The sequence below is a fragment of the Amborella trichopoda genome, chromosome 3, assembly GCF_054954075.1.
Source record: "Amborella trichopoda isolate Santa Cruz 75 chromosome 3, AtrichopodaSantaCruz75HAP2 v2.0, whole genome shotgun sequence".
In the NCBI taxonomy this organism is placed as follows: Eukaryota; Viridiplantae; Streptophyta; class Magnoliopsida; order Amborellales; family Amborellaceae; genus Amborella; species Amborella trichopoda.
The window spans coordinates 55600283-55622167 of NC_142338.1; the positions used below are offsets into that span (position 1 = coordinate 55600283).

At 35.3% G+C, this 21885-nt stretch overlaps 2 long non-coding RNA genes across 3 annotated transcripts; one reads left to right on the forward strand and one right to left on the reverse strand.

The window, feature by feature from the left end:
• Positions 1-812: 812 nt before the first annotated feature.
• On the forward strand, positions 813-18586 carry LOC148782980 (uncharacterized). 2 transcript variants are annotated; one of them, XR_016051802.1, is made up of 2 exons: positions 813-986; positions 4166-4532. It is a non-coding gene; the product is annotated as an uncharacterized LOC148782980 (long non-coding RNA). The 2 variants fall into 2 exon arrangements; XR_016051800.1 differs by lacking the exon at positions 4166-4532 and adding an exon at positions 15475-18586 and having other exon boundaries at positions 820-986.
• On the reverse strand, positions 3489-5162 carry LOC148782981 (uncharacterized). The gene is made up of 2 exons (XR_016051803.1): positions 4963-5162; positions 3489-3716 (listed from the first exon to the last, which is right to left on the reverse strand). It is a non-coding gene; the product is annotated as an uncharacterized LOC148782981 (long non-coding RNA).
• Positions 18587-21885: the final 3299 nt, after the last annotated feature.

The window sequence follows — 21885 nt, forward strand, 5'->3', positions numbered from 1 at the left end:
AGTTCCCAAGTTGTAAAAAATATTCTTTCATAAGAAATTTATTTGTTACGTGTTTTTATAATTTATATATTGTTCATCTTTTTGACGAAGATTGGAAAGTATTTCGGTTATAAATACTTATTTTTACATTTTTTTTCTATTTTAAATTATTTTTAAAGGGTTTTTTTATACTACATCACTAGGTGGTGTATACTCTTAAAGTCTTCAATATTTTTGGACATATAGATACCCTTGAATTATAATACAAAACCTTTTAAATAGGAGCATTTTTTGTCATTTAAAAGGGTATAATGGATATTTATATAAAAAAATAGGAGCATTCTATTAGTAGTTAAAAAACAATTAATGCATCTTGTAGGTGATGTCACACATCATGTTGGTGATTGCATTGTCCACTATTATTAATAAATGTTTTTGTTTTTATTAGAAATTTCTACTTTACTTTTGACTAATTACTTAAAATACCTCTAGACAAAAAATTATTGAAAATTGATTTTTTAAAATCTACTTTTCACTTTATTTTTAATCTCATTAAGATGTGTTTCGTTTAGTTCTACTTTAAACATATTTTTAAGATTTTTTTTCGTATTTTTTATTTTTTAAATACTTTTGTCCCAGGGCCTTACACGCCCCACTCTGCCCTGTTACCCAAACCGGTACCAAGTTACCCAGACCAAGCCCGTGGCCAGGTTCTACGGCCGGGTCGTGTAGCCACGCAAACCACTCATGCAGGATTGTGCCCGCGCCGTGCAGAGATAAATATCTTTTTCAATAGATTTTGGTTTGTACATATATTAATATAATAAATATTAACCATTTAGAGACAGAAAAAGGAGAGAGAGATGGTGTCCAACACAAATTGCCCCGGTGCTGAGCTCTCGCTCTATCTTTATCACTGTATTCCTCGCTCTTTGATTTTTAATTTTTGTCACTCATATTTCACATAAGGGTGCAGTTGGCATACGGATGCATCCGTAGCTGTAGAGGTAAGATGCACCTTCAAATTTTATCATGGCATATAATTTTGATGTAAAATGTTCTTAGGATTATCTCAAAATCTATTTTTATATCTAATTATAAGATTTTAAATTTAGAAAATGGTTAAAATCAAATAGATCTATAAACATATGAAAATCTTGAAAATGGACAGTGTAGATAATATGTTGTAAAATGTACTATTTCTGAGACTTAATATCTTTTTATTTTTCATGGTCATAACATCTCGAGATGATCAATGAAAGAGTTTTTCAACATTAAAACTACTTTTTTTAATGGATTTTTGAGGTGCATCCATAGTTCTACATTATAAGGTTGCATCCTTATATAAACTTTTCCCTTCTTTTATTATTCATTTAGGTTGCATCCTTATATAAACTTTTCCCTTCTTTTATTATTCATTTGTGTTTGTTGTAATGAATGGAAATGGCCCTAATCTAAGAATGTATTGCTTCTCTCTTAAAATGTTAGTTGTTTACCTTCTCGTGAGATTAGGGTTTCTTAAACCATAAGAAATTAGGGAGAAAAAACGAGGATGAGAAAGCCATGATTAGGGCTGCTAGTGGGCTGGGTATCGACGAACCTCACCTGGCCTTAATCCTACATTAGGGCGGGCAATGGCGGCCCTGGCCTAACCCTACTCCCAATACGGCCGGCCAGGCCTGGCCTAAGTCCACTCCTAGCCATTTTTGGGCCGGGCGGGGCCAGAAAAAACTAAATATAATAAAAGGAAAAGAAAAGAAAAATGAGGGCCAACTAGGACGGGCAGAACGAAGCTGCCCCTGTCATAGACCTGGCCTGGCCCTTGGGCTACGTTTTATGGCCTAGGCCCTAAAATTTTAGGGCAAAGCCTACTGGCCAGGAGGGCCACCAACCCATTGCCACCCTAATCATCGGTAACTTTTTCTAGTTAGGCCCCGATCCAAAAGTAAATCATTTGCAGCCTAGGCCCAGATTGAAATAAATCATTGAATCCCGAGCCTTGCCCAAAGTGTTATGCGTGTAGATATAGTGCTAGGCCCGGGTCAAGCCTGACTTTGTTTGGTCCTTGAATGCCTGGCCCATGTATTTCAAAGTGTGGCCCTAAGCCCTGATTAGCCTGGTAGCACACAAGTTAGCCCGACCTGTTTTGTAGATCAGTGTAAAGTAGGGATGGCAATGGGCAGGGTGGCCCGACCCGGTGCGGTCGGCTCAGCTCTAAAAAGCTAGGTTTGGGCTACAAATATGACTTGAGGGCCTGGCCAAGGCCAGGCCACCATGGCTTAGGCGGGCCTTTGCTTGGGCAAGGGCCTAGACGGGACTGGCCTGATTCCACGGGGCCCAACCATTATGTTGCTATGTTTTGTTTTTGTTATTCTTAATTAGCCGGCCCAGCCCTAATAGGCCTTGAGCTAGGGCCACTTTTGCCCTGTCCAGGCTAGCCCTCAGGGGAACAGGGCCAGGCTTGGGGCAATGCCGGGCTGGTCCAGGCTTGGGCCAACGCTGGGCAGGTCCAAGCTTGGGCCAATGCTTGACTGGCCCAGGCCCCATTACCAAACCTAATATGAAATATGGAGTCATATTCTCAAAGGATTACTTTGTGTAATAAAGTTCGGATTTGAGTCGAAGATTATCACATTGTTGTCAAAGTACTGCATTGTCACATGTAGTCCAACATTTCTGAACGCATTCCAGGTACATGATCAAACAATTTATGTGAACTAGATCACAAGGTGGTGTATTTTGTGTGTGTTGAATTGTCTATCAAACGAATACCGTTAACTTTTCTTTATAGTTTGCACCATGAGGTGGCCTAAACGATAGACCGGCGAAATTTTGGATCCAAGCTCCACCCATAAACTTTTACTTATATTATACATGAAAAATGATTGTTGTACCGTACAAAAGTGTACACTTCCAAAAAGTTTGTATTCATCTCTTAGGATCATCTCATAAAAAGGAAAAGTATACACTTTCATTGTTTTTAAAGACACGATCTAGTAAATAGTTTTTCCAAATTCTATTGCGCCCCATCGCGTATTTCATCCATTTGCGCCGAACTACTGATTTTTATTTTATTGGGTTTTTTTTTTTTTCTGACTCTTATTTTTTGGAGGAAGTCTTGCACTATACTCTTGATTGTTGAGCCGCCCTTGCAACTTGGTTGTAGATGGTGTCCCTTATTGTTATTTATTCACCTCTGATTTTTTTGTATTGGATTTTTATTGAAACTCTTATTTTTTAGGGTTTTAGAGTGATGCTTGTGGTGTTGTTTCTCATATCTGATTTTTTCTTAAATTGTGGCTTGGATACACCAATTTTTTGTAGGAAGCCCTTGACCATATTCTTGATTGTTGAGCTGCCCCTGTAAGTCGGTTTATATACTTGACAGACTCGAGGCTCATTCATGAGAGGGACTTTTTGTAGTTTGACAGACTCAATGCTCATTCATGAGAGGGACTTTTTGTAGAAAGAAAAGACTGAACGAGATTGAGGTGTGTTAGAGAGTGGGCTTTGTTTTAAGTCGGTGAAAATCTCTCCACTAACTTGTTTAGATGATGTATCGAGGAAAATCAAATTAGCCCAATCAGAAATGGAGCTTATATGTCAAATGTGGTCGTGAAACTGGGTTTCACTGATGTCAAAGATCTTCAACAATTCCTGAAAGTTAGACCCAATACTCCACCTCGAAATTGATTTCAGGCCTGAGAAATCAGAAATCCTTTCCAGAACTCCATTTCCTGCAAGATTATGAGATTTGAGCTCAAGCACAACAATTTTGTGGGATTTCCCCAACTAATCTATTTAAAGAAATATCAATAGAAACCAGAGATTTCAAGCTCAATATTTGTACAGGAATGCTCCCCTCAAAAGAGACATACCTGTACAAGAAGCACAACAATCCATAGTCTTTGACCATACCTGTCGTATTTACAAAAAAATGTCTACATATATTTGTATGCCACAGAACAGTCACTTCAGGATTAGAGGTAGATGTTATTGAATTTGCTGATAATTTTATAAAACATGTCTATTTTCCATGTGAATAGATGTTATTGAGTTTGCTGAAATTTATTTTTACATGCCTTATTCACATACATTCCAGCACTTCAATGTTGCATTTCAATGTCTGATCTTGGCATGACTAAGTACCATCATTATGTTTACTTTTTATAAAATGTGGATGCAGATCAAGACCTTTGAACCCATAAGGATGTCATCAGCTTCCACAAACAATGGAGGATATCCACACCGTCTGCGGTGTCGAATACCATGTAATTTAAGTACATCAAGTTTCCTATCCAACCCTAGAGGAATGTACTATCGGGGTCCAAATTGTACTTTTTTTCAATGGTGCGATGAATATATGAAAGTGATAAACTACATTTTGAACTTGAGACATCCTCATGTACAACAAAGGAATCAATCACAAGTATCGCAAGTGCATCTCATGGACAAGCAAGTGCATCTCATGGACAAGCCTAGGCCGATGGTCATTCAACAACGAATTGTTGATGCCTTATGGCGTATACAATAGTTTATGTTTTTCTTTTGCGTAATGACTACGGTTATTATTGTTGTCAATATTCATTTTGGAAAATTTTTGTTATGGGAAAGCGTACAAGTAGAACCAAACCCATATGTTTGCATTCTTGACCTTTTTTTAAACTGCAGTAATTGATCGGCGCATTGGTTTACAATACAGTGGTACAAATTGGTGTATTCAAGCCACAATTTAAGAAAAAATCAGATATGAGAAACAACACCACTAGCGTCACTCTAAAACCCTAAAAAATAAGAGTTTCAATAAAAATCCAATACAAAAAAATCAGAGGTGAATAAATAACAGTAAGGGACACCATCTACAACCAAGTTGCAAGGGCACATCAACAATCAAGAATATAGTGCAAGACTTCCTCCAAAAAATAAGAGTCAACAAAAAAATCCCAATAAAATAAAAATCAGAGGTGACGCCATGAAACTCACCTCTGGTGTGGAGAGAAGTAACGGCTGAGCGTAGAGAGAAAAGGGTGAGGGTAATAGGGAGAGAGAGTAGTTGACAGGAGAGAGTAGTAAAATGGGTAATGGCTGAGCGTAGAGAGAGAAGGGTGAGGGTAACAGGGAGAGAGAATAGTTGACGGGGGGGAGAGAGACTGGTAAAATGGCGTAGAGAGAGAAGGGTGAGAGCAACAGGGAGAGAGAGTAGCTGACAAATTTGCAGGCAGTTGCAGGACCCATTAATTGTTCCCATGTAAACCTGGGACGTTGATTACGAGGATAATGATCTCAGCCGTTGGGAGCAAAAGCATGGAAAACGCGATGGGGCGCACCTCATCATTTCCCACAGAGGCAAAACTTGGGATTAGTCCGTTCATACGAGTACAACGGTCGAGATTGAATTTGAGTCGATTTGACGATCGTATATGTTTGATAGTGTTTAAATTTTATTTTTTTTCTACAAATCCAAATCACTTGAAATTGTAGACGTGTGCTTATAAAAAATTGGTGAATCTTCTAAAAATATCAAAAAAATATTTTACATGAAATAAATTGATCAAAATACCCCCAAAAAGTTTTGAGAGGTATTTTGGTCATTTTATTTTATGAATACTTTTTTTTATATTTTTATTAAATACGCATTGATGAGAAGAACACACACCTAAAATTTCAAGTGATTTAAATTTGTAGAAATAATAATAAAATTCAAACACTACGAGACATTCGTGATCGTCAAATCGGCCGATATTCAATCTGGGCCGTTGGTTGGGTTCATATAAGCTAGTGGGCTAATCTACGTGCGTACTGCTACAGTAAACGTCCACGACCCAAATTGAATTTAGGCCGATCAAACGATCACGAATGTCCGATAGTATTTAAATTTTTATTTTTATTTTTACAAATCCAAATCACTTGAAATTTTAGCCGTGTTTTCTTCAAAAATAGACGAATCTATGAAAAATATCAAAAAATATTTTACATGAAATAAATTGATCAAAATACCCCCGAAAATTTTTAGGGGTATGCTGATCAATTTGTTTTACAAATTATTATTTTTATTAGGTACGTCATGATGAGAAGAACACATGTCAAAAATTTCAAGTGATTTGGATTTGTAAAAAAAAAATTAAAATTAAAATACGAAATGAGATAATGACCGTCCGATTGGCCTAGATTCAATCTGAGCTGGGCCATTGGCGTTTACTGTAGCAATCAACGAGTGGGCGTACAAAATCCACTCCCATATATATAGGAAAATACTGATATTAGCCCACTAGCTCATATAAACATATGTGTTCATATGAGCCCAACGGTCCATATTGAATATGGGCCGATCTAACGGTCACAACTTAATTTCGTATTTTAATTTTAATATTTTTTCTAAGAATCCAAATACTTTGAAATGTTAGGCGTGTATTTTTCACAAATAAGAGAAACTAATAAAAATATAAAAATAATAATTTGCAAGAAATAAATTGATCAAAATACCTTTAAAATATTTCAAAGGTATTTTGGTCAATTTATTTTTTACAAATTATTTTTACAATATTTTTATTAGGTGCACGTTGATGAGAATAATACATGCCTAAAATTTCAAGTTATTTGGATTCGTAAAAAAAAACTTAAAATTCAAATGCGAAAATAGGTCGTGACTGTTAGATCGGCCCAGATTCAATCTGGGCCATTGGGCTCATATGTTCATATGAGCTACTGGACTAATCTCAGTATTTTTCATATATATATAAGATACTACAAAATGCCTATAGGAAAAATGAACAGTGATTTCGCCTACCCTCATCACCATCCAAACTTCATCGCATGGTCACAGTTGTCTGGTAGTGTTTTATTTTTTCTTTTATTTTTACTAATCGGAATGATCTGAAATTTGAAGTGTGTGTGTGTATATATATATATATAGTTTTAAAATGATAAAATTTGGATGGATAAGGCAGAAAAGACCATGTGGCCTGATCTGGTTGGAACCAAAAGCAAAGTTGCAGTACATATAAGCGCAAATTACAAATAAACCCCAAGACTACACTTTCTATGCAACTTATCCCCAAGCTTTTTCTCTCACTTTTTTTCCAAAAAACAAACGTTCTATGCAAATACCCCCCAAGGGAAAATTTTCATTTTTTTAAGATGAAAATGCCCTTCCCGTACACAATTTGGCTAGATTTCACGTTAACTTTTGGACTCCAGTAGAACATTGCCGGAGCACACAATCGCATTGCCGCACCCAATATTTCAGAAACTTAAGTGTCGAGCCACCCTTTGCAACTGTTGGAGCCCAGTGACTCTAGAAATTCTACTACATGTGTGCACTTACACAGTGCTGGAGTGTTGTGATTCGAGAGTGTTCTACTACCGGACTGTACTTAAACAGTGCCGAAGCCCTGTGACTCCAGAGTGCTTCACTATCGAAGCGCACTTACACAGTGTCGGAGCACTATTCTACTGTTGGACCTCACACAATGCCAGAGCGCTGTGATTCCATAGTGTTCCATTGGTGGAGCACATTTATACAGCACCGACGAGATGTGATTCCAGAGCGTTTCATTGCCAGAGCGCACTTACACAGTGCTGGAGCGCTTAATCCACTGTTGGCTCTCTATTCGTCAACCTTTTTTTTTTTTTTTTTTTCTTTTTTTTGCTTTTGGGTAGTGTTACATGTTAGCTAATAATAAGGAGAACTGGAGTTACATGTTGCTTTTAGGTGGTGATGACATTGTTTTTAAGTGGCAAATGGATTTCATGGCTAAATCCGTTTTGTAATCACAAATAATTTGCAATAGAGTTGCAGTTTAGAGAGAAAAACCAAATACCATCATCATTAAATCGAGCTCAAGCTTTCTAGGGCAAAGATATTGATAGTTGTTTCACATAGAGAGATTGGGCCCTGGATTCAAGGAGACAGTAGAGAAGAGAGATTGGGCCCTAGATTCAAGGAGACAGTAGAGAAGAGAGAGAGAGAGATAGAGAGAGAGGGTAGGACTCGGGCCAAAAAATCCCTCGAAGAGGGAGAGGGAGACAACTCAGGCTGGGAGAGAGCGCAAGAAAGAGGGATGGAGCTCGGGTCGTGAATGCGTTTGTAGATTGTGGGTCCCCTTGCTGTAAAAAATTAGGTCTCGAGGGAAAGAGGAAGGAGAGAGTGACATGGGGAAAGGGTAAAGTATGGGAGGAGAGAGGCGTTGGTAAACGGTAAAGAGAGAGTACTTTTCTTTTTTTTTAATTTTTGAGATGGTTGGTGGTATTTGCCAGGAAACATTCTTTGGGGGAAAAAAGTGAGAGGAAAAGCTTAATTAGGGTTAAGTTTTGCTTGGAAAAAAAAAGTGAGAGAAAAAGCTTAGTTGGGGGTAAGATGCATAATAAGTGTAGTTTTAGAAATTTTTTTTGTAATTTTCCCTACATACAATTGAGAAGGAGAATCGGAACGTCCATGCTCAAGTCGTTCTACCGGAATTCTATATTCATACGGTCATCAGTTGCGATAGGGTCTTGGTTTGGATTGATGAATATGACATTATAATAAGGATGCCAATTATAGGATAGATAAGGTTGTAACTACTTTGTACTGAATAAAAGGAAATAAGGAAAAAAGAAAAATCAAAATCAGAACTTGAATAAGTTCTATATATGCATTTGCAGAAATGCTTCATCCTATGGTGCTCTATTTTTTGCTTTATTTATGTAATAACAATGATATATTGGTTTCTGTCTAATCCAAGTCATCATTGAAGGAAAATCAGCAGGGGGATTGTTTCCCAGGGCACTTCTTTTGAGCATGCAACTCATAAATGATTTATCTTGAGTGCATATTAGCCATTTCTTCAATTTGCATATTGAAATTTTGAATTCTAGGTGTTCATTTCACTGAAGACAGTGAGAGCGTCTAGTACCTCTGGGTCTTGCTTAGGCAGGGAATGAGATCAATTTGGGTCAAGTTCAAAATTTAATGCTTTTGGAACTCTATGGTTCAAGTTGGTCTAGGAAGGGTGGGAACTTTGAATTTTCTCTAAATCTTTCTCAAGCTCAAATGAAGGAAGTGAATTGTGTTATGTAGGCAGTCAACATAAAACAGATAGTCGAGATGATCAATTGGAGAGTCACATCAAAACAACTTTTTCGAGAGATTTTTTAATTGCCCCTCACTTCAATAGTATAAAGTTACGCCTTATATAAGATTTTTCCTCGGTGAAAATAATGTTTAGTACTTCTTGTCAAAAAAAAACAAAAAAAAAAGCTTAGTGCAAGCAAAACATCACAATACTTACAAATTGGGGCCCCCAAAATAACAAAAAACCTAGCCAAAAATCAAATGAAGGGCCTATAATATTAACAAATATCACACTTTTTCCCTTCTCAATTTCTTGTGCGCTCTCTCTCAAGCCTGAGCTGGTCAATCTGTGTATGTGCAAAAAGATAAGGATTGACATCTTTCTCAGTTAAAAAAGGTGACATCTAAGTAATGCGTGCCCGGCATCATCTTTTAACTATTCAAACTTCAAAGAGTGTCTTATAGAACCATAACACTTTCACACTACCATCCTATGAATGGACGGCTACGATGGTACTCTTCATAAGAATCTAATTTTGCATGAAAACGTATGGGCCGTTCATTAGAGTGTTGAGATGGTGGTGTGACAGAATTGCACATGTTTTGACAGCATTGCACATGTGTATATCAAAGCATTGACAGCTTTGATTTGTGAAAATAGACGTTTCTTTGAAAATTATGGCAACCACTTGCTGTTGAAAGTTCAACTTATGGGCCCATAGAGACCTAGACCACTCAACCAAAGAGTATAGATCTCCTTCTATAAATAACATTGCGCTCTATTCATGTCCTACGATCTATCGCAAGAGAAAAGATGTCATCACCTTCGGATTGCCCTCCTGGTAAGTCTCTCTCACACACTCTCTCATTTTCTTCCATCTTTAAATCAAGATTCTAAGACTTTTTTAGTGTCTATTCACCATAAACTCTCTCTCTCTTGCACGCCTTTTTTTTTTAGTACACAGACTCAAAATATCATCTCGATACGATTTTTAGAAAAAAAAAAGTTTAAAACTCACATAGTAATACTTATTTTGAACTATCTGACGAAGATTGGACAGCTGAGATCACTATATTATTATTTAATATAGTTGTCAAGTATTATGTTACTCTTGATATATATATATATATATATATATATATATATATATATATATATATATATATATATATATATATATATAAGTTTATATAAAGCCGAAGCTCTATGCACTTACCTCAAAAATTTCACTAGGTTGTTTTGATACCCAATTATTCTCAAATTGATCATCTCAACATCAAAATGCATGGACATGAGAAAAAAAATGGATTTTCAAAAATTTGAAAATAGTATATTTTATAACGTATTTTTGGATCGTGAATTCTCAAGATTTTCAAGTTCTCATAGATCTATCGGTCTACACTATTTTTTGAAGTTTTAAACTTTATAAAAAAAGATGAATATATATATATATAATATATGTAGGGATTGTCTACAAGCGGACCATTTATCTTTGGTATAATAAAGTCATAACTATTCGCACTCATTAGATGTTAAATTTGATGGTTTTGAAGTTCAATAATTTTTTTTTTGAACTTTGTTACAACCACCCATTTTGAAGTTTAAGGAACAATAGTGATGGCGATCTCTTTATACAATGATAAATGGTCTCTTTATAGACAATCTCACATATATATGGGTGTGGTTTCCATAAGGTTGCAACCTTAAACAATCCATTTAAGGCGCACCTTCAAATTTTATTATAACATATAATTTTGATGTAAAATATTTTTAAGATTATCTCAAAATCTATTTTCAAATCTAATATAAAATTTTAAACTCTAAAAATGATTAAAGTCAAATCGATCTATAAACATATGAAAATCTTGAAAATGGACAGTCTAGATAATGTGTTGTAAGATACACCATTTCTAGGCTCAAAATCCTCTTTTTATTTTATAGTCATACATTTCGATGTCTAGATGACCAATTAAAGGGGTTTTCAATATTAAAACAACCTTTGCCAATAGATTTTTGAGGTGCATCCATAGTTCTACATTTTTTAAGTTTCAACCTTGTGAGCCCACTAGCTCACATAATAGTATAAGCCCAATGGCTCAGATTGAATCTAGGCCGATCTGACGGTCGAGAGTGTCTGAATTTTAATTTCTTTTCTATAAATTTAAATTTTTTGAAATTTCAGGCAAATATTCTTCTTATCAAGCCGCATCTAATAAAAATATAAAAATAATAATCCGTAAATTTAAAGTGACCAAAATACCCCCAAAAATTTACATACGTATTTTGGTCATTTGTTTTCATGTAAAATATTCACCTATTTTTTATCAACACACGCTTAAAATTTCAAGTGATTTAAATTTGTATAAAAAAAATTTAAAATTCAAACACTATCAGGCATCCGTGATCGTTAGATCGGCCCAAATTCAATCTGGGCCATTTGACTCATTTTTTCTTGTGAGGCCATTGGCTCACAGAAGCCTTTTCATATTCATATATATATATATATATATATATATATGTTCTTCTAACTAGAACATACACATGACAAGTTACCGGAAAGGAGAATAGTAAGGCTTTCTATGTGACCCCACCCATCTATATAGTATATGTGACCTTAGTTTCAATCATCAGGTCTGGGTAGATGGCTAAGATGACTTGAGTCACAATGTCATGAATTGGCTTTTAATGGTCGAATCTTGATCAGACGGCTCAGAGTTTTTTATTTTTAATTTTAACTATATAAATCATTTTAAAGCAAATTTTAGGGCATGCATATATCTGACAAGGGCGCACATGATAAAAATAATAATAAAATATTTTAGGTGATAAAAAATTATTAGAATAATCATGAAATTTGCAAGGGCATTTTGGTTATTTATTTTTACAAAAATATTTTGTAAAAAATAATAAAAATAAAATAATGTTTGACGTGACATTGGGGTATGAACAATCTTAGTGGGGTCAGATGTAATTCATATGTTGTTGGAGTGTCATAGAAACGTTTCACAAGGAGGATGCCAAAAAATGATATGCTCCCGTAATGGACATGTCATGAATTCACTTCCTTAGGAAGATACCCTATGAATGTGTATTTTTAGGAGCCCAAAATTTTGGGAGGTAATCCGTGACCAACCTCAAAGAAGAAAAAAAAATAATGCCCACTCTATACTTGCCGAAAAAAGATAGCGTCCTTAGATTGAATGAACACCGTCCAAATTTTGGATAGCGAGATCTAAGTGCTTAGTAACTTAAAATCCAATTTTTACTGGAAATGCTCATGTAATTATTATAAAGTGGATGCCAAAATTGTAGATCCACGAAATGCTCCTAGGTAAGAGTTTTGTCCGAGGGAGTACATGTACACTATGACCCGAATGGGCCTCGGTCTTGCTTTGAAAAAACAAACTGTGACAACAAATGTGCCCAATCACCATCCCAAATTTTAATCCCAATAGAAAGCAAGTGAAAATGGATTTATTGTGATTACAGGGAAGAGCTCATGGCCAGAGTTGGTGGGAGTTGACGGTAAAGTTGCAGCAGCAACAATTGAGAGGGAGAATCCAAATGTGCAGCCTCGAATCATTCCCCCAGGAACAATTATCCTCCCAGTTTTCCTTTGTGACAGGGTCTTGGTTATGGTTGATGAAAATGGCATAGTAACAGAGGTCCCAAATATAGGATAGAATCTTGCCATCTTTATTAAAATAAGTGGCCCATGCTCCACATTTATGCCTGTGAGAGACCCCTTGTACCTTGTCGTCTTCTGTCTTTGGATTCCACATCATGTGTAATAATTGGATTTCTACATCTAACATAACAAATGCAACTTTTGCCCTAAATCTACGTTTCTGGTTGTGTTTCTGTTTCTCTGGTGGACATCCTAATTGTTGTATAAGAGAGACCTTAAAGGGGCTGGGTCGTGGTGGTGGCACCCCTACTCTTAGTTATCACGTTATGGTTTTCAATCCTACTGCACCCATTGGCATTTTTAAAAAATAGTTAAACTCTCTATTTTACTTGAAAAAAGTGGGTAGAAGCCTATCTTTCTCACTAAATTGTAAAACGGAAAATAAAAACTTTGTCGACAATCCCCAAAAATTGCATCTACTTTTATTCTTATTAAAAAAAAAACTATACATTTATATATTTAATTCTCTTGTGGTTTCAAACTATATATTTATATATTTCATTCCTTGTGGTTCCCTTGGTGGTTGAGTTGATCGTGCCCTACATTATATAATGCAGCTAACATAGCCAAATTCTAATTAATTCCAATTTTTAACTAACAATATAAAAGGTCATGAAATATTGCCACAATATGAAAACCAACCTAGTAACTATGGGCAGTGATTTCATGCAACGTTGTATCATAGTATCATGCAACGACACTTCTAGAAAACAACATTTTGTGATATTTGTATGACCCAAAAGTTTGCACATACATGCTCCTCATCTCAATAATCAATCCCCAACAAAAAAAAAAAAGTTCAATTTGAACCTTAAATATGATCAAAATGAGTCCCCTCCAAAAACGAATCTAGACCATTCATTTAGTGAATTTCAAGATCTTAGCCTTTACAAATTCAAAATAATTTTTCTCTTTTTTAACATTGTTCATCTAATGATAATAAAGCCATGCAAAAAAATTGAAAATGAAAAAATATTCTAAGGCCTAAATCTAAGCATCTCACCAAAATGAACGGACTGTGTTAATTGGGCCAAAAAACTATTTTCTAGGTTATTTTTTCAAATTTTTCTTTTTTGTAATTGTTCATTAGAATGAAAAAAATGTATATTCAAAATTTGGATCAAATAAATGGTCATAACATGATTTTTAAAGATTGTTGCATCATGTTACCATACAACTGTTGCATGAAATCATTACCCAGTAACTATTTATTTGTTTGTGCACCATTTATGATCGTGACTACCGGTAACAATTTCCATTCTATTCCTATCCATGATATGAACCTGCTGATTGGATAATTCCCATTGCATTCCTAACCATGATTTAGAAACTCCTTATGGTAAATAATATGTATCAAACAATTTAAAAAATATTAAAGTGTTAAAAACTGTTAGTGGACACGAAACTTATCAATACTTATACACCAATTTGGCCAAAAATGAAAAGTGGCCAAAAATTGGCCAAAAATGAAAAGTGGTTATTATGTGTCTGCGCGCGTGTGCGATATCCTAATTCTCACACATGTAGAGAAATAATTATCCTCAAAACATATGAGTTTTAGAAAATGACAGTGAACCTACTCAATCATTATTCTCACAGGCAACCCGGTCTCTTCTTCCTTGTTTCCTAATTTATTTTTCTCGTTTGCGTTAATCCTTGACTTGAGAACATTAATAACTTACTTTAGTGTTAATGTTCCCTTGATTTAGGTGAGTCACGCTTCAATTTTTTTTCAGTCATTCCTTGCCAAAAAAACTGCTGCATCAATTAATAGCTTACTATAGGAATATTAACTTTGAATTATAAACTGCCGCATCATTTGACTTGCAAAGATAATGCTGCTCCTGCTATTCGTGATCATGAGGTGGAGCTCAAACTCATCGTCTTCATCTGATTGAGAGACCTTTGAATCAAGGTTGCTCAAAGAAGCCCCTTCCGGTAGTGGTCTTTCTGGACCAGGTTCTTTATCATCTACCTTTCCGTTCTAATGAATTTGCTTTCCTGGAATGCGAGGGGTTTGGGTGACCCCAAAAGAAAACGTGATGTTTTGTTTTTAGTGGCTAAGTATAAACCTATACTTTTGGCATTACAGGAGACAAAACTTCCTAGCCCCACGCTTGTGGGGGTGAGGGAAATTTGGGGCTAGAGGATAATGTCCTTTGTTGGTATTGATGCAGTGGGTACTTCTGGAGGCCTATGGATTCTTTGGGATCCTACGGTTCTCTCCTCTTTTGAGACTATTATCAGATATAATTTGTTGGGTTTTAGGGGTCCTCACGTGGATTTTACTTGGGGTTTTATGAACGTCTATGGGTCAAATGCATCTTCTTTGAACGATGGTTTTATTTCTGACATGCATTATGTAATTCCGTCTGTGCCATATGTTGTTGTCATTACTGGGGATTTTAACCTTATTACGTGGCCTGATGAATGTTTAGCCGGCCACCCAATTATTTTTTTGATGAAAAAGTTTAATAATTTCATTGAGACCAATGCATTCTTCTACCTACCTATTGTTGGTACTAAGTTTACCCACTAGCCTCTGTGAAATCAGTGATGCGACTCTCCTCAGATCACATCCCCATTCTTCTAAATACATGAAGTTTGAGGGGAGGGCCCAGACCTTTTCACTTCGAGGTGGGATGGTTAGCTGAAAAAGATGCGATGGAAATCATTAAAAGAACCAGGCTGAATATGGCGGTGATTAGCCAGATGGATTTCCAAATTCACAAAAAATTGTTGTATGTTAAACAGAAGTTGCTGGATTGGAAGAGAATGAATAAGATGGATATTAAAGCCAAGATTGATGTGGTCATTGCGGATATTGAAGGCTTAGAGTCTGATATGCATAATAGTGGAGAATTATCTAAGGCTGTGATTATTGATAAGAATCTGAAATTGAAGGAGCTTGAGGAGTTACGTAGGATTGAGGAAGTTCATTGGAAGCAGCGTTAAAGAAATAAGTGGTTGAAGGAAGGCGACCTCAATAAAAAAAAAATTTCATTGTATTGCCTCCTCTAGCCGAAGACAAAATGATGTTTCAGGATTGACGATCTTTGGAATAGATCCTCAGAACTTTGTGGCCATAGAATATAGTGTAGTGAACCATTTTAAGAAGGGTTTTTCTAGAGAGGTTTTCTTGAGTCCTAGATTTTCCAATGTGCCCTTTAAGGTGCTTCAAGGGAACCATGCTTGCCACCTGGAGAGACCCATTTCTATGGAGGAATTGAAAAATGATGTTTTTGCCTTGGCTGGGGATAAGGCGTCGGGTCAAGATGGTTTCCTTATGGTGTTCTTTCAAAAGTTTTGGGATATTTTGAATGAGGACTTACTAGCCATGGTAAGTGAGTTCTTTATTAGAAGTCAGATATTTAAAGGTATTAACTCTACGTTTTTTGCTTTAATTTTCAAAAACTCGAATATCAATGAGCTTTCTGACATTAGACCTATTAGCCTATTTACGATTACCTTATAAAATTATTGCCAAAATTCTTGTTAAGTGACTTAAAGAAGTTCTTCCCTCCCTCATCTTAAAGTCTCAATCGGCGTTTATCAAGGATAGGCATATTACAAATAGTGTTCTTGTGGCGCAGGAATGCATTCACTCTTGTGTCCTGAGCAGAGTGGAAGGTGTTATACTAAAGTTGGACATGAAGAAGGCTTATGATAGGGTAGAATGGGGGGTCTTGCTAGAAGTTATGAAATTGATGGGTTTTGGTGATAGATGGAGAAGCTGGATTTATGGTGCCTTTCTTCTACGCACTTCACTATTTTGTTCAAAGGAAGTCCCGCTGGTTTTTTTAATGCCTCTAGGGGACTTCGCCAAGGTGGTCCTCTATCGCCTTTTCTTTATACCATTTATGCAGAATGTTTTAGTCTCATGCTTAGTAACATTGAGAGAAGCGAAGCGTTTACAGGTTTCCAAATTGCAAACTCTGATGTCACTATGTCTCATCTCCAATATGCGGATGATATACTTGTATTTTTTTATGCTAAAGCAGAACAACTGGAAAATATTGCAAGATTCCTTGAAATTTGTGAAGTGGTTTTGGGGATCAAAGTAAATTTTCACAAGTCGTCTTTGCTGAGTATTAACTGTGGAGAGAGGCTAGCTGAGAATCTTGGAAGAGTGGTGGGTTGCAAGGTGGGTTCGTTTCCTATTTTCTACTTGGGCCTACTAATTTCGGATTCTAAATTCCCTATTGTTGTATGGGACAAGGTAATTGAAAGAATACAAGTTAAGTTAGATTTATGAAAGCACAAGTACTTATCTTTTGGTGGTAAGGTAACTTTGCTCCGTTCCTGCTAAACCAACTTGCCTGTATACCAGATGTCTTTGATCCAAATTCCGGCTTCAGTGGGAAGAAGGATAGAAAAAATGATGAGAGATTTCCTTTGAGGATCGGGGGAAGAGCATAGAAAGTTCCATTTGGTCAAATGGGATAGGGTTTGTACTCCCAAACGTGAAGGGGCCTTGGTATTCGTAATAGTAGGAAATTTATTGAGGTTTTACTGCGTAAATGGTGGTGACGTCGTACCTGTTTTAAAGATCATCTTTGATATAATGTGCTTCTCTCAAAATATGGGATGGACAACCACAATTTATGGCTCAATGGAGGTAGAGGGAAAGAGGTCTCTTATACTTGGAAAACCATTTCTAATTGTAAACCTATGATCTCGGGGTATTTTAAATAGAAAGTTGGCAATGGCAGGCAGGCCTTATTTTGGCATCATAAGTGGATTGGAATGTTCACCCTTGAAGTTGTTTTCCTTAACCTTTTCTGTATGGTCCTGAACCAGATTTGTTTGTTGGAGATGTAGTAGAAAGAAGAGGGGATAGGTTGTTTTGGAATATCAATCTCAGATACAGCAAGTGGTCCTTTCCTGAGATTGTCCATATTTGGAAATGGCCTATTCTTCATAAAGTTCAGCTTTTTATTTGGCTTGCAGCACAACAAAATTTTTTGACTATTGATAACCTTATGAAGCAAGGTAAGATTTTAACTAATGTCTGTTTACTTTACAAACAAGACAGGGAATTTGTTGCACACTTGTTGATGCATTGCCCTTTTTCCTCCCGGATCTAGCACTGGTTGTTTAATTTGGTTGGGATTTCTATGGTTTTGCCGCATAAGGTATCTGAAATGCTCACACAGTTCTCAATGCCCTTTCTTCCTAAGACATGGAGAATTGTCTGGAAGATTGCATTAGGTATGATGTTGTGGGAAATTTAGAAATAAAGGAATGGAAGGACTTTTGAAGGTGTACTCTTACCCTTTCAAAAGGTCGTTCCATTAATTCAACAGTTTATTTGGTATTCTCTTTCTGTGACCAAGGAAGGATGGGGAATTACCAAACTGGATATCATGTCCAACCTCTCCAATCTTTTTATACTAGGAGTGAAAAAAGCTAGACCTAAGGCTTTATGATGTATTCCTCCCTTTGGATGGCTTGAGATTAATTTTGATGGTATCTCAATGGGTAATCCAGGTTCGGCGGGTATTGGGGGAATTTTTCGAGATTGTTTTGAGAACACTATTATTTCGAATCTTGCAGAGATGAGCCCTTTACTCAAGGGATTGTTTATTTTTGTATACCGCAACTTGGGGAACATTTGTATTGTTGAAGGGGATTCTTTGAACGTCATAAAATGGTGTAGGAAAAAACAGTATGTTCCCTGGGAACTTCGGTCCTGTGGCTACAAATTTTGGATGTCTCAGCTTCTTTATGTATTTCTTTCTCCCATATATTTCGAGGTGAGGTTGCTGATTCTTTGGCTAAAAAGGGTGTTGACCTTGATTCTATTATTGTTTGATTTGATGTAATTTCCTTTTAGCATTTCAATAAAGTCGGTCAAAAATAATAATAATGCTTCTTGTATATTAGCGAGTCCCATTAAAACTAGAAAGTCAGTTAGAGTACAGAGGAGTTTTGAGTATGTTTTGTATCTCCTAAATTTAACATAAATTGTCCAAGTATAGCTCAAAGGCTAAGCACATCTTCATGAAGCAGGGATGGCAACGGGTCCGAGTCCTACTGGGCCTAGACTCGGATCAGAAAAAAATATTATGGGACCCGAACCCCGATCCGAATCTGATTGGAACCGAAGTCACCGGACGCAAATCCAATGATGAAAAGATAATTTGGGACTCAGACCCGGACCCTATCCAGAAACCCGGATCGGGTCCATGTCTATAGCCAACCCTGAATTTCAGCTTATGCTTTAATACAAGGCACATGTCGAACCTATGTCCAATTGCATGCCGCCATTGCTTATATAAAACTCGTCTCACAATTACCTTATGGTGGATCGCCATAGTACCTATGGACTAATTCTGATTACAGCATTATTATATTTCTAGTACCGTTGGCTGCTTGCCCGATGTGACATTGAGGTAACGTTTGCAGGGTAGGAAATTCACTGGACTTAATGTCTCGGGCCAACCATGTGAAAAAGGACATTATGTCAAGTCTTATTATCCATTAATTGGATAAGGTTTCACTATCCATAACGTGGTGGGGTCGTTTTTGATAGCACCCATACACTTTAGTCATACAGTCGTAGTTTTCATTACCACTAGCATCACCTGTAGCTTAAAATTTATTTAGAGATAACAAGAAAGTATAGACGTAGGGATCCCAATCCTCAACCACATACAACGTTAACAAAAACAAGGAGAAGAAAAACCACAAAAACGGCTCCCTTTCTCTCTACAATGAAATTCTTTTCGTTTCATAAAAAAATCAGAGATGTCCTCTTTTTTAAAAGTTATTTTTCTTAATTTTATTTTAAAAATGTAGATAGACTTTTTATTTTTATTTTTTTTAAACAAAAAAGAAGAATATTTCTCATTAAAAAAAAGTAAGAAATTTTGATTTAAAAAGACCTGCAGGTACGCGATGGACCGTCTAGTTCAAAAACTCAAGCCAACTTTAGAAGTTCTACATGTGATTCTAATAGGATGACCAAACAACGACCACAACAAAGTAGTTCAAAAACTCAACCCAACTTTAGAAGTCATTGTAATAGGATGAGCAAACAACGACCACAACAAAGTGCTTCTCCATTAAGTAAAGCAGGCAACACACTGACCCAAATTTGGGCACGAGTTGAAACGTTTGTTGTACGGCCAACTCAGAAATGGTGACAGGTGCTCCGTTTTCCAACTCAATTTTCAACCTCTATGGACCACTTGTGCTGTAAGGCCAACTCAGAAATAGTGACAGGAGCCCCATTTTCCAACTTTCCAGCTCATGCTACAGGGAGAGAGAGAGAGAGGGACTCGATGTGGTCTGCTTTTTGATGTGATACAACAATTGAATCTCTCTGCTATCTTATCTGGTAGGACCGTCCACAACTCAAGGACAAGCTTGGTTCCAAGCCTTCGTTCAAAAACCGCACTACAAAATGAAATGATAAGAAGATAGCCACCCATTCACCTTCACAACTAAAATGGATTGACCAGGATACTTAAAATTGGGAAAAATAAAATGATGAAAATAAAACATACTTTCTCATGATTTCATTTTCACACCAAAACTTATTTTTTTACGTTTTCAGAGTTCATGTATTTCACTCATTGGCTCTATCGGTGTATTTGATAGGTGGTAAGAAAAAGTTCGAAAAAAAAAGTACTTAAATTTTTTAAAAAAAAATTATCTCAAGCTTTTTAGTGGGAAAATTTTAGTATAATGCAATTTTTTCTATATTGGATTATTGAAAATCGCGTAGGGCCTTCTCCCCTACTGATTTACCCAAAAAACAAAAATAGGGACAGAAAGTATATTAAATTTTAGAGAGAAAGAATATGTTAAAATTTTATAGAGAGAGTACCAAACTTTTTTAGATGGATGAACTATCTCAAAATTATAGAGAGAGAAATTATTTCAATTTTTTTTTAGAGAGAGACAATATATTAAAATTTTAGAGAGAGAAAATAGGTTAAAATTTTAAAGAGAAAAACTATCTCAAAATTTTAGAGAAAGAAACTATCTCAAATTTGAAACTATCTCAAATTTTAAGTTCGAGAGATAAACTATCATATTTTAGAGAGAAAAAGCATATGCAAATTTTTAGAGAGAGATACTACTCTCAATTTTTTAGAGAGATAAATTATTTAAAATTTAGAGAGAGAAACAATCTCATATTTTCATTTTTAGAGTGAGAAACTATATCAAATTTTAAGAGTACCTAAAATGTTTTAGAAATAGAAACTATTTCAAAAAAATTTAGAGAGAGAAACTATATCAAATCTTAAGTTTTAGAGAGAAAAAGTATTCTTAAAATTGTAAAGAGAGAAAGTATTCTTAAACTTTTAGAGAGAAACTTTTATAAATTTTAGAAAGAGAAACGGCAAAAAAAAATTTTGAAAAAAGAAATATCTTGTTTTTTAGAGAGAAACTATCTCAAATTTTTAGTTTTAGAAAGAAACTACCTTGAATTTTTAATTTTAAAAAGAGAAAATATAGTAAAATTTTAGAAATAGAAATTATAGCAAATTTTAAAGGGAGACACTATCTAAAAAATTTTACAGAGAGAAACTATCTAAAAAATTTTGAAGGGAGAAACTATCGCAAAATTTTTGTTTTAAAGAGAAAAAGTATATTAAATTTTTCGAGAGATAAACTATATCAAATTTGAAATAAAGAAAATACATAAATGTTTTAGAGAGAGAAACTATCTCAAAAAAATTTAGAGCGAGAAAATATCTCAAAATTTAAGTTTTACGGAGAGAAAATATCTCAAATTTTAAACATTAGAGAGAGAAAGTATATCAAAGTTTAGAGAGACACTATATCAAATTTTAAAGAGATAAACTATTTCAAAATTTTAGAGAGAGAAACTATCTCAAACTTTGAAGTTTTAGAGAGATAAAACATTTTAAAATTTAAGAGAGTAACTATATCAAATTTTAGAGAGAGAAAGTACATAATTTTTTTTTAAAAAATACACTATTGCAAAAATTTTAGAGAGAAATTATCTCAAATTTTAACTTTTAAAAAGAGAAAGTATCTAAAAATTTGAGAGAAAAACTATATCATAGTTTCGAGAGAAAAGCTATCTCAAAATTATTGAAGAGAGTAACTATCTCAAGTTTTAAGTTTTAGAGAGAGTATCTTAAAAGTTTAGAAAGAAAAATTATATTAAATTTTAGTTGAAGTAAA